This window comes from Carlito syrichta, unplaced genomic scaffold, assembly GCF_000164805.1.
Source record: "Carlito syrichta isolate Samal-C Ts95f unplaced genomic scaffold, Tarsius_syrichta-2.0.1 Scaffold305216, whole genome shotgun sequence".
Lineage (NCBI taxonomy): Eukaryota > Metazoa > Chordata > Mammalia > Primates > Tarsiidae > Carlito > Carlito syrichta.
The window spans coordinates 201,500-219,534 of NW_007249312.1; positions in this window are offsets into that span (position 1 = coordinate 201,500).

The following is an 18,035-nucleotide window of genomic DNA, read 5'->3' on the forward strand; positions in this document are numbered from 1 at the left end:
GAAATAAGAACAATAGGAAGCCAGTGGGACACACTGCAGCCTCTGCTGGCAGTTGGCTTGAAGCTGCGACTGCTGTTCATCAACTCACTTCTTTAGCTGACAATTTATATTTGACTCATCTTCAGCCAGCTCTTCTCCTACTCTAGATTGCATCACTTTAATGAAACTCAGACTTTCCTTCCTGAGGGGTCTGATGCATTATGGAATGCTCTCAAACCAGGGCATGGTTGCCACAGTTGCTTTTCACTGTCACAGTTAGACATAGAAGAGTCAAGAGGAACCCAGTGAACCCCCCAAGTTACAGACACACTTCTCCTTGCCTCTGTTATGTAGTAGTCACTCTATCTACCTAAGATAATAAGGGTCAGTGATACCTTCCTGAGTGGTAACTTCCTTCTTTGCTTGCTGGTTTATTGGCTCAAGGAACCAAAAATGGCACCCATAGCTTCAGACTTAGTAGAGCCTTACTGATCCCCTATAGTCTAGCATAACACAAGATTTGCAGATGAAAGCACAAACATCCAAAGTGGTTCATGGTGACTGTTGATAAGACCCATTCCTACTTTTATCCTTTGGTTTCTGGAAGCACATGCTCTAGCTTTCATAATCACAGCACATGGAATGGTCATTGATTCAAAAAGTGTATAACACATCCTAAGAAACAGCACTCCAAAGCATTATGTGATACTCCACGGCATTATTGTTAAAAGGTCATTTCAACATTCCATCTGACTTGAAGACTCAATAAGGGGGATCCTGGCATATTGTCATGCTCCTTTTGCTGCAAAGAGACTAATGCAATCAACTTGCCACAAAGTTGTTGATTGCTCTCCATTTGAGAGTTCAGCATCAGTCTACAGCTGGCAGATCTAATGATATCCAACACAGCAATCATTAGACTAACAATGGTAGCAGGAAGACCCATAATAGCCTCATCTTCCCCAACACGACTACTTTTAATGGGTTTGTTGTGGTCACCAGGATGGCCTAGGTTCCAGAGGCCAGATAAATCTCCCTAAAGGAGTTATCTTGTATACTTGGTTGTTCAGGTTCTGCTCTTTATTTTGTGCTTATCCCAAAGATTTATCTACACGCCTCTTTCTCAGTCTTTCTTGAATTTGATCTTATCTTCCAGTCTTAGCTTTTCTAGGCTTCTGACCCACCAGCCAAGCTGCATGGCGTTTTTCAAGATCTTCTTTCAAATCCTTCTCTATCTTCACAAAGGTAGTGACCTAGTATGCTACTTGAATCCTGCTCTCTGGGAGAATTTTTCCTCATCATTGTTTTTCTTTTTTTTTAAACCATATTATTTTATTATTATTATTTTTACTAGAGACTGGGTCTTGTTATGTTACCCAGGCTGGTCTGGAACTCCTGGCCTCAAGCCATCCTTGCATCTTGGCCTCCCAAAGTGCTGGGATTACAGGCATGAGCCACCCCTGTGCCAACCCTCATCACTGTATTTCTTATTGGCCTCTTTCTTTTTCTTTGTTTTTTTAAAATCCTCATCATTGTCTTATTTAGGGCCACACCTGAGTAGAACAGAGACAGCTCAGTTTTAGTTCACTCCAACATAGTGAGCCAACACATCTGTAGGACCAGGCATAAAGACACGTCTTTAATAATGTAATGTTTGAATATTTCTTTTCTTTTTTTTCTTTTTTTGAGTCAGTCTCACTCTGTTGCCCAGGCTGGAGTGCAGTGGCACACTCATGGCCACCGCAGCCTCAACCTGCTGGGCTTAGGCAATCCTTCTGCCTAGGCGATCCTTCTGTGATCCTTCCAGTAGCTGGAACTACAGGCACGTGCCACCACACTGGCTAATTTTTTTATTTATTGTAAATGAAGTCTCGCCAAGTTGCCCAGGCTGGTCTTGAACCTGTGGGCTCAGGCACAGCCTCACAAAGTGCTGGGATTTTAGAAGTGAATATTTCAAACAGCATGCTACTAAAGGATTCTTTGGTTAAGCAGAAAAAGAAGGGAAACTTGTGAAATACTTAGCACTATACATCAAATCTATGAACCATTACCAACCATTACTATAAAATAAAAACTTGAACAATTAAAAATAAATGAGCTAAGAGTTCAATACAAGAAGCTAGAGAAGGGACAACAGAGTAAACTTGGTGGGAAAATAAAGGAAATTATAAGACAGAGGCATAAAAAACAAAACAGAGAAGAACAACAGAAAAGAAAGAAAAAGAAAGTAAAAAGGAGAGATGAACCAAAAGCTAGTCTTTGGGAAGACAAAAAGGTTAGACATGAAAATATGCGTGACTCAGAATTCCAGTCTTGGCAATATGCCTCAAGACAATCTTATACAGGCTCATAAAAGAATGGTTACAAGTTTATCACAGCATTATTTAGGAAAGTGGGGGTTTCAAGACACATTAATTGTCTGTCATTAAGATAATGAATAGGTACAATGTGATAAATGTGATGATGCGTATTATAGAATGTTAGGAAGTAGAAAGAATAATTGTATCAGAATCAGTTTTATTATTATTATGATGTTGAATTTTATATCTAAATAGGAAAGTTGCAAATCATGGAAAGATGCATGTTTCAACAAATATTAGTGTTCTAAAAATAATAAATTGTATTATCTGATCCTACAGTCCTAGCTTTATATTTTTGAAGTTTTAACTCTCTTTTTTCTTTAAAATATGTTTGTTTCAAGTTATATATCTTTAAAGTAGATATATAGAAATTTTTAGATCCGTATCTAAGTATTTTTTCCCTATGCTCCACAAACTATAAAGATCTTTGACAAAGATTTTTTTATATTTGTTTTTGACACTTACAGATCATACTAACTATTCATGCATTTTCCATTATATTGAATACTGGTGAATTGTAGTGAATAGCTTTTTCCTAAGCCAAACATAGTTTTGAACAAAAACAAACACTGAAACTTGGTGATCGGCTTTGGAGTGGAAATAGAATAAAATTTTTCTTTAGGCAAAAATAATTGTCCCCCCAAAATGCTCCAAGATCTCAAGTTATGAAGGCAGCCAGAAGTCTTCTATCGTTCATTAAAAAACATTTGCTGAAAGCATCATTGGTGTTGAAAAATAATTTATGTGATTTAATGTACTGTGAATAAAGCTGGTACCCAATGAATACTTTTGAATGAATGAAGAGACAACATATATAACTACGGCATATCTTTCTTTATTAAATACCCTTCATTAAACTGTTTTGTCTAGGAAAGTTAACAGGAATGTTCAGGGGACAGAAGACAGGGCCTGAATGATGGTGACCATGGTCCAAGCCAGAGTTTTGTCTATGCTGTGTTCCTTTCCCTTTTAATATGTTCCTCACGTTACCTATCAAAGGCATCAGGCTGAGGGCAGGTCAGGAGGTGTTATATGTCCTCGAGGGTGAGACCAGCTGACTTTTAGAATTGTTGTAGATCAGATGTAAACATACACATGTACACAATCATGGCAGGGCATGGGCTACTGAGACGTTACTATTAGTTTCACTTTCTGTTTCTCCCAGTGTGATGGTCGGGCCTGGCAACGTGTGCTGCACAACTGTCGCTCTCTGCTGAATGCCACCTTCCTTGAAGTCTCTCCAACAAAGAACCAGCATCCTAAACACAAAACACAGCAAAGCAAAAAAGAACTGGTATCCTACGCCAAACCTTTTGCAGCATGTCTATCAGAGGCTTGTGCTAATTCTGCATGTTTAATTAACTGGGGTTTTTGTTGCCCTGGTCTTATTTAATGGTAGTTTCCTTGTTCCCAGCATCTCCTCTCACTGTGGTTTTCAGAACATGATCTATCTCCTGTCACACTCGGTGCTTGGGGGGAGTCTCACCTGCTGAGTTCTACAACTACTTCTGTCTTTTAATAACATCCGTGGATTTTGTGTTCTGTTCTCATAACTGCCATGATGTGGAAAGGAGCCTTTACAATACCTCAGGTGTGGAGCTCTATGGTTTTTCCTATGTGGTTTAATTTCCAAATTCCATTTAATCTGTGAGCTGTAAGGCCAGAGCTGTAACTTATCCATTGTTGTAGCTCCAGTATCTGAATTAGAGTCTGAAATCTGGCAGGCAGGCAGTAACTTAAAACAAACAGAAAAAGAAGGAGATTGGGAGTTCAACCTGGGAAAAGTTCTTTCTGCATTTCATATTTACTGCCAAGTTATTTCATAGTGTGTGTGTGTGTGTGTGTGTGTGTGTGTGTGTGTGTGTGTGTGTGTGTACTTGCTTTCAATCTCACAACAAAGTAGAAATTATTATTTTCATTTTATTAAAAAAAAAAGAAAAACCCCAGCAAGTCTGGTACTCATAGAGTTTGAGTAACTTACCTGAGAATTAGTTTCAGTAGAACCTTAATTCTATTTTTAAAGTTTTAGCTCTTCTAAGTGTAGTTGATAGAAAATAGATATGGATTCTCTCCCAAACCCAACATGGTATCAACAATAAGAAGCAGAAATATTGGGGAGAAATTGCCTGCTTAGAATAAGAGGTTGTTAGATTGTATCTAATGGGGCTTGGCTGACCATTTGACAGGCCTAAAGGAATTCTAGTCCTCAGATCGGCATGCAGCCACCAAATAAGAAAAAAGGAGCAAAAACAAGTAGAGTAATACGATTCTATTTAAGAGGTCATCACAAAACACCCAAGACTAGAAGGCCTGATCTTATAAACTGTCTTCCCAGTATGCTCTAAACCAAATGAAACTTCAGGGATGAAAAGACCTACTTCTAGGAAATCTTTTATCATTTTGTTCTGGTTCTCTGTTTCTGCATAACAAATTACCCAAGGTTTAGCAGTATCAAACAATACTTTTATTACATGATATCTCACAATTTTGTCAGCAAGGAAATTGATCAGGTCTGAGCTGAGTGACTCTCTGTCCCTTGTAGGATTGATAGAGATCATCGGATTTATTCAGCTGGAAGATGGGATGACCTGGAAGTTTCAAGACCTTCCACTCACATGACTGGTGACTTTGTAGGAAAGTCTAAAAGGCTGACTTCAGCTGAAGCTGTTAACAGAGCATCAACATGTGACCTTTCCAGTATGGCAGTTACAAGATAGTCTAATTTCTTCCATGACAACACAAGACTCCAGAACGTTTTTCAATAGAAATAGAAGTTGTCCATTTCTTAAGGCCTGTCCTGAAGACTGGAGCAGCCTGGTCTCTGCCATAATCTCTTGGTCAAAGCAGTAACTGAGCCTGCTGTGATTTAAAGTGAGGAGACAGATTCTCACCTTGGGATGGAAGGAATGTCAAAGAACTTGGGGTCATTTCTAATTCACCACACAACCCAATTAACTTTCAGCAGTTCTTGCCTGTGGATGACATTCTTCAATTTTTTTTCAAAACCAAAAAGGAAGAAAAGTTTTTGTTCCCCTCTGTTCTCAGATTACTACTCTTATAACTCTATCACATGCTACCTTACCTTATGATTACTGCATATATGTTGTCACCACTTCTAAAGTTTACGCTGGCTGGGCTCGGTGGCTCAGCCTGTAATCCTAGCACTTTGGAAGGCCAAGGCGAGTGGATTACCTGAGCCTGTGGGTTCGAGACCAGCCCGGGCAACTTGGCAAGACCTCGTCTCTACAATAAATCAAAAATTAGCCAGGCATGGTAGCGTGCACCTGTATGTAGTTCTGGCTACTTGGAAGGCTGAGGCAGAAGGATGGCCAGAGCCCAGTAGGTTGACACTGGAGTGGCTGTGAGCGACAGAGTAAGACTCTGGCTAAAAAAAAAAAAAAACCCTCCAAAAACTAAAGTTTACGATAAAGTATTTTTACATGTATGTTCAAGTTGTTCATGCACCAACATGAATAAATATTTCAAGAAGAACTTTCATAGTACCTACAGTTGTCCTACTCTTTCCTTCATGGTTTCTGACTGTTTAAATACTTCCAGGCTCTTAGTGCTTCAAAGAGCAGGCAGAGTGTGCTGCTGTTTCCAGCACCTCAGCATGCACACCAATTTTTCTCAGTATTGTTAAGCCAAAAAGTATTTGGGGGATCATACAGACCAAACTTGCCATTCACAAAACTTAAAATCGCAATTCGGAGAAGTTGGTATGAACGCATCCAAATCATGCAAGTAAGGTATAGGCGAGCCGGAACTAACATCCAGGGCTCATTCAACCTCTTCAGCTGTACTGATTTTGCATATATATTTTGTGTTGGTATTTTGGCAAAAGGAACTTATTAGGAAACTAAGAAGAAGAAACTATTTTAAAAATGCCAAGATAACCAAATCTAGAGCATCAAACCATGATAACTATTGCATTTTCTAAAAACACATTAATTTTTCTTTTCTTTTCATTCTTTTCCTCTTTCTTTCTCTCTCTCTCTCTTTTTTTTTTTTTTTTTTTTTAGTGTCAGGCTCTCCTCTGTCACCCAGACTGGAGTGCAGTGGCTCAATTTCAGCTCACTGCAGCCTCTGCCACCTGGGTTTAAGCAATCCCTCTGCTCCAACCTCCCAAGTAGCTGGGACTACAGGCACATAACACTATACCTGACTATTTTTTACCTTTTTTATTTTTTGTAAAGTGTGGTCTTGCTATCTTACCCAGGCTGGTCTCAAACTTCTGGCCTCAAGTGGCTCTAAATGCTGGGATTACAGGCATGAGCCATTGCACCTGGTCCTGAAAGCACATTTTTAAAAAGTCTAATTAAAACTATTAAATGTCAATCAATTCCTGTCTTGTGGCTCAGTCTAATTGGTATTCATGCTTTTCATTTTTTTCCAACTAACTTTTTCTTCCTCAGGTGTCTCTCTTTGCTTATTTTTACAGCATAAATATATATAACTTGTTTGTCAATTAAAAATAAATAACAGAAAATGGATAACAAAATAAAGAATTTCAATAAAGTAAAAAGTTGGTTCTTTGTAAATAGCAACAAAATTGATAGGCTTTTAGCAATATCTACCAAAAACAAGAGAGATAAGACAAAATTTACTAAAATCAGAACTAAAATCGGGACATTAATCAGACCCTACAAAAATTAACAACATTACAGGGGAATATAATGAACAACTTTCTGCTAACAAATTTGAAAACTTTGATGAAATTGAAAAATTGCTAGAAAGACACAAGGATGACATAAAAAAAAAATTAGGTTGGAAACTTACCAAATAGTAAGTCACCCATTATTAGAAATTGGTTACACACACCTACACACACAAGCATACAACAGAACAACCACATATTAATAAATAACATTAGGCCGGGTGCAATGGCTCACGCCTGTAATCCCAGCACTTTAGGAGGTTGAAGCAGGAGAATTGCTTGAGGCCAGGCATTTGAGACCAGCCTGGGCAAAAAAGCAAGACCCTATCTCTACAGAAAAGTAGAAAATTAGCCAGGCATACCGGCATGTGCCTGTAGTCCTAGCCACGGGGGAGGCTGAGGCAGGAGGATCACTTGGACCACGATTTTGATACTGTGGTGAGCCAAGATTGTGCTACTGCACTCCAGCCTGGATGACTCCAACCTGGATGACTCCAGCCTGGATGACAGACGGAAACCCCATCTCTAGAAAAAATAAAATAAATAAATCAGTAACATGAAGAAGAAATGTATTCTCTCATAAGTATAATAACACAACTGTATTTGGGACTAATTGGTGAAAAATCAATCTAAAATCCTTAATTTGGAGAATTTTTAAGTGTCGTTTTATTTAATTATTTCTATTATGTATTCTCGTGTCTTTATTCTTTTCTTTTTTTTTTTTAGCTGGAGTCTCACTCTGTTACCCAGACTAGAGTGCAGTGGCATGCTCCTAGCCACCGCAGCCTCTACCTGCTGGGCTCCAGCAATCCTTCTGCCTCGGCCTTCCAAGTAGCCGGAACTACAGGTGTGCACTACCACGCCTGGCTGCAGAGGCATTCTTTTTACTTTTCACATAATACAACCTAATACCATTTTTGTATATTATAGATAATCGTATATTTAGTCACTTAAAAAGCACTTACTTCTGTACTGTAACATTATGATGTTTACTTATGTAAACAGGCAATCCACTCACCTTGGCCTCCCAAAGTGCTGGGATTACAGGCTGAGCCACTGAGCCTGTCCTCTTAATTTTTTTTAATTTGTAAAAACTGTTTTCCCTGATTGTCATCTTTTCATGCAAACTTTTCTTGTTTTGTGTATACTGTATCTTGTTTTATGATATCTTCTCTAAAGATAGTCAATTCATTTTTTAAATGTTCTCTTTTGGATTCATGAATCATGTGATTGGACAGCTTGATCAATCTTGTGAATGTCTTTGGTTTTGTCAAATATCTGGTAAACTTCCTGACTGATGCACTAAGTTGGTGAGTTAAGGGCATGTTATGGATGGAATTGTGCCCCCTAAAAAAGATACATTGAAGTTCTAGCCCCAGTATCAGTGAAAGTAATTTTATTTGGAAATAGAGTCTCTGCAGATGTAATCAAGCTAAGATGAGGTTATTAGAGTGGCCCTAACTCCACATGACTGGTGTCCTTAAGAGGGGAATTTGGATATACATACACATGGAGAATACCACATGCCAACAGAGGCAAAGATTGAAGTGGTGCCACTGTAAGCCAAGGAACAACAAAGATTGCCCACAAACCTCCAGGAACTAGGAGAAGGCAAGGAAGAATTCTTCCCTACAGGTTTCAGAGAATGGCCCTGCTGACACTTAGATTTCAAACTTGTAGTCCCCAGAACTGTGCAAGAATACATTTGTGTTATTTTAAGTCACCTAGTTTGTAATGCCCTGTTACAGCAGCCCTGGGAAGTGGATACACGTGGATTTCCTGGGTTTCATTTGCAGCTGTGTGGGTCATTCTCCTCACAATCTTCTCCTTTGAATGGAATAACTTTATAAATGAGGCATTACCTGAAAGCATAGGTGAGTGGAGAGCAAACCTCCAAACGAGGCTATGCCTCCTCAATTTCTAGAAGAAGGAAGGCTTTATTTGTGTGATATTTTAGTCAGGGTTTTACAGGGCTCCCCACATTAGGGAATGCAACCTGCTTCACTCAGTCTATCAACTCAAATGTTAATCTCATCCAAAAATACCTTCATAGACACACTCAGAATGGTGTTTGGCCAAATATCTGGCCACCCTACGGCCTACTCAGTTCACACACATATAAAACCATCATAAGTCCACCCTTTGTCCACTTGGCTCCCATATGCATCTCATTCAACCATACTCAATCTCCAAATAAAGACAGTAACTGGGTCATAATTCCACCTAGCATGGTACAACTATCCTGCATACAACCGAAAATACACTAACCCATGCCCCAGAAGAGGAGCTAAAGTCTTTGTGTTCACTCTTCTCCTTGAGATCGCATAACTTAAACACTATGATGTGAAATTCACTGTACTTCAACACTATTTGTAAAGTCAATACATCCTATGTTACCTGACAAGAAAATAAGAGGGAAGAAAACAAAGATATTTGCCTCATAGATGTTTATATATAAACACACATGTTTATAAGCACACATATGTATACACACGGACATATTCATGACAAAATAAGGAGGAAATGCTTATCTCAATTACAGTCCTCCTTTCTGTAACTAGTCATGTGACTGTGGTTGGTATTTGTAGCTACCTTCTTCCAGTGTTCATTCTGTATTCCCTTTGCCTTCAGCAAGAGCTTCAGGTCATGGTCATGGTTCTTTACCTGGTGGGGTAGCCCAGATTTTCATCCCTGAAGAGTCTGGCCTATTAGTATCCTGTCTGGATTGAGTTGTTGTAGTTTTTCAATGACCTCAATTACAGAGCACGGCAGTGGCGAGAGACACTGTAAGGGAGGTCTTATATTCCAGACATACTCTTCTTTACCTCCACTGTTTAGGAGTTTTACTCTCCTTGCTGGTCAGGATCAGTCTTCCCAGTGAACACAGTGACTCCCTTCTCTGTCTGATGATTCAAAGGCCTGAGGGGCCCAAAGAGCCCAGGTGGCAGCCTTAATTTTTGACTCAAATGGAGTCACTGTTGTGTCTCTTGGTGGAAGCATTCCTCCCTCTGCAAGTAAGGCCTCTAGGCCAGCAAAGTATAAGGTTGAAGGGACAGGAAGCAGACATTTAGCGAGTGGATCACTAGGGGTAATAGAGAGTGGTACTCTCCCCTTTCTAGCCCTTGATTCTGGGACCTGTGAATCCTGGCTCTGGGAGAAACAGCTCCATGCATTGAATACTGATTCAGAGCATAAAAAGTCTTCTGGAGAGCCTTGCCCCGGTCTTGCCGAGTATTACTACCTAGCTGATACGAGAATCATGCCTTTAAAAGGCCATGTCATTGCTCTCTCAAGGCAGCTGCTTGAGGACAACGGAGAACATGGTAAGACCAGTGAATTCGTGCACATGCGCCCATTGCCCCTTCATTTGCTGTGAAGTGAGCTCCTTGGTCAGAAGCAATATTGTGTGGAATATCGTAATGGTGAGTAAGGCATTTTGTAAGTCCACAGAGATAGTTTTGGCAGAAATATTATATTTAGGGAAGGCAAATCCATATCCAGAGTGTCTAGTTCAGTAAGAAAAAAAATGCTGTCCTTTCCATGATGGAAGCAGTCTAGTGGTGTAACCTGCCAATGGTAGCTAGGTAATAATCCCAGGGAATAGTGTCATATCAGGGACTCAGTGTTGGTCTCTACTGCTGGCAGATTGAGCACTCAGTGGTAGCTATGTCCACGTTAGCCTTGGTGAGTGGAATTCCAAGTTGCCAAACCCATGCCCAACCTCTACCTTGCCCCCATGGCCACTTTGTTCATCGCAATGACAGAAATGACAGAATGACAGAAATGACTGGGAAAAGAGGCTGACTGGTATCCAGAGAACAGGCCATTCTTCCACTTTCTTAATATCCTCCTGGCCTAAGATCAATTTTGATCAGCATGTCTCTGGAATACAAATATCCCTGCTTTTTTTTTTTTTTTTTGCTAATTCAATACCTCTTCCCCACATTTCCTTGTTATCTTGTCCTTCAAAGTCCTTGACCATTCAACCAAACCATAGGCCACAGTCCACCAAGCAGTATAAGCACATGTCTGGTTGTTTCTCCTTCAAAGCAAAGTGAACAACCAGGTGCACTGCTCGACATGCTGCCCATAATGAAGATTTCCCTGCACCACTGTCCTTCAGGGATGTCCTAGAGAGGGGTTTTAGTGCTGCACTTGTCTACTGCTGGGTAGTGCCCATATATTAGTGTGCATAGTCATCTGTGAAACAGGCCGGATTTTCCTCTGTCAACTTATTGTAGAGAACTTCCCATGAGGTCATAGGTGCAGGCTGAGAGAGAGAGAGAGAGAAGGCAGTGTAGCAGGAGTGGAGAACATGGGCATTTGGACATTCTACTTATATAACCTATTAGTGCTTTTCGGGCCTCATATAGACCACTCCATTGGATGATGGAGTGATACTACACATGCCCAACTTTGTGGATTAGTAGATCAGATAACACTTAGTTTAGGATGGGCAGCTCAGGTCATAAGGTAACTTGGTGGCTCACAGTTAAGAAATCTCGCCGGCTGAGTGACTCAGCCTGTAATCCCAGTGCTTTGGGAGGCCGAGGTGAGTGGATTGCCTGAGCCCACGGGTTCGAGACCCACCTGGGCAACTTGGTGAGACCTCATCTCTACAATAAATTAAAAAATTAGCTGGGCGTGGTAGCACGCACCTGTAGTTCCAACTACTTGGAAGGCTGAGGTGGAGGGATCGCCAGAGCCCAGCAGGTCGAGGCTGGGTGACAGAGTGAGACTCCAACTCAAAAAAAAAAAAAGAAGAAAAAAGAAATCAGTCTCTATTAAGACCGAGTAGAAGGCCAAGAGCTGTTTCTCAAAAGGAGAGTAGTTATCTGCAGACGACGTCACTGCTTTGCTGTGACTCGTAAAGGCCTGCACTGTGGCTCACATACAGGGGCCTGATAGAGTCTCCAAACAGCAGCATGCCTCTCTGCTGCTAACACTCCGTGTCTCATTGGATCTGCTGGGTCATGTGGTCCAAGTGGCAGAGAAGCTTGCGTGGCAACCTGGCCCTGTGGCAGAACCTCCTGTTCTGGGTCTCACTCAAAACTGGAAGTTTTTCTGATCACTCATGGGGCTGAAGTAAGACATTCAAAGGAGGAATATGTTGCCTCGAAAATTAAAAAAATAATAACAACCACTAGGCATGATAGTTCTTTTCCGTTTGTAGGAGGAGCCAGATGTCACACCTATCCTTCATTGTAGAAGGATTATCTCTACATGCCCCACACCACTGGACCCTGAGAAACTTTACTGAGGTCCTTGAGTTATTTTTTTTCTTGTCTGTTTTGTCTTTTGTTGTTGTTGCTGTTGTTTGAAGCCCCTAAATTTTTGTCAGATTTGTTTCCCATCCTCTGACATACAAATGTTTTACCAATAAGCCTAGAATAGCGGTTACTTCTTGTTCATGACATAATGCCATCAATGCAATGTACCAGGTGATAGCTCATAGAAGCGTAAGGCAATCAAATCTCTGTCAACAAAATTATGACATATGGCTGGAGAGTCCTACCCCTGAAGTAGGACCATGAAGGTGTATTGTTTGCCCTGCCAGCTGAAAGCAAATTGCTTCAAATGGTCTTTATGGACAGGTATGGAGAAAAAAGCATTTCCAGATCAATAGCTGAATACGAAACACCAGGGGATGTGTAAATTTGCTCAAGCAATTAAACCACATCTGGCACAGCAATTGTAACTGTATTCACCACCTGGTTAAGCTCACAATAATTCACTGTCATTCTGAAAGATCCATCTGTCTTCTGCACAGGCCGAATAGAGTTGAATGGGGCTGTGCTGGGAACCAGCACCTCTGCACTTTTCAAGTCGAACGGAGACACCGATCTCTGCAATTCCTTGTAGTATTGCTTTGGTTTCCTAGGCAGAGATAATTCTACTTGAACTTTGCTACCATAATAGCCCTCACTCCTCACAGGTCAGGGCAACAATATGGTGATTCTGTCAACTACTGAGTATGTCTATGCCAATTATGTATTCTGAAATGGGAGATATAACCAGAGGATGGGTTCAGACACCCACTGGACCTATGTGAGAGGGACCTGAGCTCAAATTCTGTTGATAACCTGATCTCCATAAGCCTCAACTCCGAACTGCAACATTAAGTGCATAATCTATGCTTTGTGGGCCCACATTAATCAGTGTGACCTGATCCAATTTTTTAATTCCTTCCACTATTACTCTATACGCTTAGTATCCATTTACACACATATTCCCTGGATTTCTGCTTATATACATTAAAAAAAACTCAAGTCGTTATTTTGGAGTGTATCACTTCAACTCATGGGTCTCACTTTGTACCTCCCCTGGGTTTTGAGTCAAGTTATAGGTCAAGAAGCAAAGAAGGGTGGTGGGAGAGGATACTGAGAATACTTGTGATTGTGGTGCATGACAGCTGCCTCAGTGGAGGTCATTACAATTTCCTCAGGCAATGTAATCAATTTCCTCAGATGGGAGTGGAGAGGGAGACTGCACTTAAGGTAGAGGAGTTCCTCCAATTAGGGTGGGGAGGCCACTTCTTTTAACAAATAAGAATTATCAGAATTTAGGGGTTCAGGCCGGGTGTGGTGGCTCACACCTGTAATCCCAGCACTTAGGGAGGCTGAGGCAGAAGGCTTGCTTGAGCCCAGGAGTTTCAGACCAGCCTAAGAAACACAGTAGACCTTATTTCTTAAAAAAAAAAAATTAGCCAGGCAAGGTGGTGCATACCTGTAGTCCCAGCTACTCAGTAGACCGAGGTGGGAAGCTCACTTGAGCCCAGGATGTCAAAGACGCAGTGAGCCGTGATTGTGCCACTGCACTCCGGTCTGGGTGAGACACCCCAACTCAAAAAAAAAAAAAAAAGAAACGAAAAGAATTTAGGAATTAAATGTCATTAGGGTTCTTCCACATGTCCCCATGCCAACTTTCAGGATTCTGTTCCTTCCTAATCAATACCCTCACTTTAACAGCCCATACTTTACAAGGCTGGGATTTCAACTTGCCTTGTAATTTAGCAAGTCACAGAATGAGATTCTGGGTTTGATTCTCAGCAGTCTCAGCCCTGTGCCTACAGGAGCTGAGCGTCTTGTTCAGGGCACACATAGAAGCTTTTAGGTCATTTATATGGCACTTGCTCTGGAAATTCAATTGCCTGAGCTCAGTCTTTCCTTTCCCCATTTTATCTGGTGGCAAAAGCAGCAACCAGCCCTTTTGTTAGTTTGCCAAAATTGTTTGAAAGTATCTTATACATATTCACTCAAATCCTTGCTTCTTATAAGTGGTTGAGTATCCAGCGTTGATAGCTCCTATATGTCCACTGATAGATCATGCCATGGACTTTTAGTGCTCTCTTTACTACTGAAAATAAAACCATCCATGTCCATAAATCTAACTGGCTTAGAGAGCCAATTTCAGAAGTCAGAGAATCAACTCAGAAAAGTCATCCTTAAAATTCTGTTTCACCAGAACCACTCTCAGTGCTAAAGTTTGCATTAGTTATGGTTCTGCAGAGAAACAGAACCAATAGGACATATATTTATAAATACAGAAAAAGTTCTATCTATCCACCCATCAAAAGATTTATTATAAGTAATTGCTTCTCATGATTTTGGAGACTGTCAAGTACCAAGATCTGTTGTCAACAAGTTGGAGACACAAGATTGTTGATCGTGTAGTTTCAGTGTGAGTCTGAGGCCTGGAAACCAGGAGAGCCCATTATATGGCTTCAGTCCAAATACTGATAGGCTCAAGACCTAAGAAAAGCTAATGTTTTGGTTTGATTTTGAAGGCAGGAAGAAACCAATGTCCCAGCTCAAGGCAGTCATACAAGAGGAAACCTCCTTTCTCTCAAGAGTGTCACGCTTTTTATTCTAAATAGGCCACATCAGGGAGGGAAATCTGCTACCCAGTCTACTGATTAAAGGGTTAATCTCTTGCAAAACACCCTCATAGACATACTCTAAATATTGTTTGACCAACTACCTGGACACCACATGGCCCAGGCAAAATGACCCATTAGCCGGGCTTGGTGGCTCAGCCTGTCATCCCAACACTTTGGGAGGTCGAGGCAAGTGGTTTGCCTGTGTCCACAGGTTTGAGACCAACCCGGACATCTTGGTGAGACCTCGTCTTTACAATAAACCAAAAATTAACTGGGTGTGGTAGCGTGTGCCTATAGTTCTGACTACTTGGAAGGCTGAGGCGGAAGGATCGCTGGAGCCCAGCAGGTCGACACTGAGGTGGCCGTGAGGATGCCACTGCCCTCCAGCCTGCGTGATGAAGTGAGACTCCAACTCACAAAAAAAAAAAAAATGACCCATCATATGAATCATCACAGGTGGTAAAGGAATTTGCTACATTTAGTAGCTGGACAGATATTTGCCTCTTTTCTCTGACTATAGTTTTGACTTATCACAAGTTCTTTTGAGTGATTTTTAAGGCCCTTTTTCATGATAATAGAAGCCATACTAGTAATAATAAACAGTTTCCTTTATTATGGTGTAGTTTATATGTTTTATATTCAAGTCAAAAACACGTAAACAGTACTTCTATTTAGTATGTGTAGGGAGTATGGCAAGCTATTGATTGGCCTTAATGGTCATTTGCCTGATGATTACTTAGAGAGAACATCTTTTGCTCTTCACATTGGGCCCTTTGGTTTGCCATTCATCTGCATATGCTCTGAATTTAGTAGTGTTTTATTTTTTCGTGAAGTGGATTTCTTCAAAGCATTTGCACTCAGATTTTCTCTGTTCTCTTGCTTCCCAATCAGTCTAATATCATCTACTTTTCACCATCAGTCTTTCCATTGTCCAGAAATCCCTCAACATGCCTTATGTGTTCATAGAACTCTTTCTTGTATATGAATACTACCATGAATTTCCTCTCAGATTTTAAGGTATTGAGCGCATCTAGCGGGGTGAATATATTATTTGGTTCTATCCTGTCCATCTAGGCTCTGGCTTTGATATTGGCATGCAACATACTGAGCTTGGAAACAAAGGACTTTCTGTGGTAAACTAGCTCCCTTTATTTGTTTATTTATTTATTTCTCCCATAGAACTTTGCTAAAATGAAAATATACCGATTAAAATATGTATGTGTGTGCATCAAACACAAGAAGAAGTGAAATGTAAAATGTCACCCAAGGTGTGAGAAACCGCCTCAACCTTCCAAACACAGAGAGTACTTGGGTGGGTAGTAAGTGGTTACCTGGAGAGAATAAAGTACCCAAGAGTGAGTCGGTTTACTCTACAGAACGCATCAGAGGCTTAGCGCTTGTAGGTTGTAAGGAGAAGAGACTTGGGGTGCTCCAGGGTTGTTTTCCCTAGACCACACAGGCAGGTAACTACTTCCCCCCTCACACATTCACAGTCCCACCAAGCAAGAGATCAGAAGTTTATTTCCTGGATAATATGAACCAGAGAGCCTTCGGATTCAGGAACGCCGGATGAATAGAGGGTTGCAATGCGAAGGCAAGGGCTTCACAACATGGGATTAAAAGAATTACGACATATTGAGCCATATGTATTCGTTTCCTCATGCTGCCGTAGCAAAGTACCACACATGACAAACTGGATGTCTTAAACAGCAGAAATGTATTGTTTCACAGCTCTGGAGGTCACATGTCCAAGACCAAGCTTTCAGCGAGGTTGAGTACTTCCAAGGGCCATGAGGTAGACTCTGTTCAGTGCCTTTCTCTTAGCTTCTGGTGGTTGGCTAGCAAACTTTGATGTCCCTTGTCTTCTGCTGCATCGCCCTGATCTCTGCCTTCTTTGTCACAAAGGATTCTTTGTGTGTGTGTGTGTGTGTGTGTGTGTGTTTCTGTGTTCAACTCTCTCCTTTTTGTAAGAACTCTAGTATAGGCTCATCTTCTTAATTAATTTTACCTGCAACGACTGTATTTCCAAATAAGGTCACATTCTGAAGTGCTGGTGGTTAGGGTTTCAGCATATAAATTTTGGGGAGACAAAATTCAGCCCATAATGCCTCCCAGAGTGCCAGCAATTAGGCATATCACACACACACATCTCCCTCCCCCTATGAACCCGAAGAAACTGAAAACCCTTAAACATTTTTAAAAAATGACTTAAAGGTTTTGTGTTTTGCTGAAATAGTGTGTTTTGCTTCTGATTTCTCTACCTGTGGCCACACCCCACCCATGGACGCAGGGGTTCCATTCTGCTATTTCGTTCTTAAACATGTATGGGCATTCAGGGATCACCAGGTACTTAAAAACAAACTCTCCTAAAAAAGAGACCAACTGAAACAAGCAATCAGAAATAGAGGAACCTGGAGGACACAGAGACAATACAAGAGCAGAAGAAAGCTCTTTAAAAATTATAGCTAATACTCACAGAGAAATGAAAGAAAATACTGTATCCATAAACCTAAAATGAGATTCTATTAAAAGTGAATGTTCAGAAAACAATTAAGGTGTTGTAAAAATTAAAAGCAGGATAAAATTAGTGTAGGAGACTAGACTATCAAAGCAATAATGTCATACAAAATAATATATATTACATTTATCTTTCTGGCGGTCTCTCTACCTAGTTCTCTCTTCTCTTCTTCCAGTCTAAACTTATTTCTCTGTAGACCCAATACAGTAGTCATCCTGGGTGTCTCTTTGCTGCTTTTGAGGCAGTGAATATTTATATTAGATATGTAATATAAAATAATATAAAACCACATTATATATTATGCAATGTGATCTATGCTTATGGAGCAATGCCTTCAAAATTATCAAAGAAAATTATTTCCAAACTATTTAGCTAAACTTTTAATTAGTCACGAGGGAACGATAAGGTTATTTTCAGACACGCAAGATATCAAGAAATATCTCTTCCACGTATTCTTTCTTAGGAAGCTTTAGGAGGATGTGCTAAGCAATGAATTAAGCAAGGCATAGGATGTGGAATACAGCAAAGAAAGGATCTAGTTAGACAAGCAGCAAAGCACAAGACACTCCAGAATCACCACTGTATCGAATCTGGAGAAAAATACATTCATATCTGAGCAGAAGAAAAGAAGGCTGGGAGGAA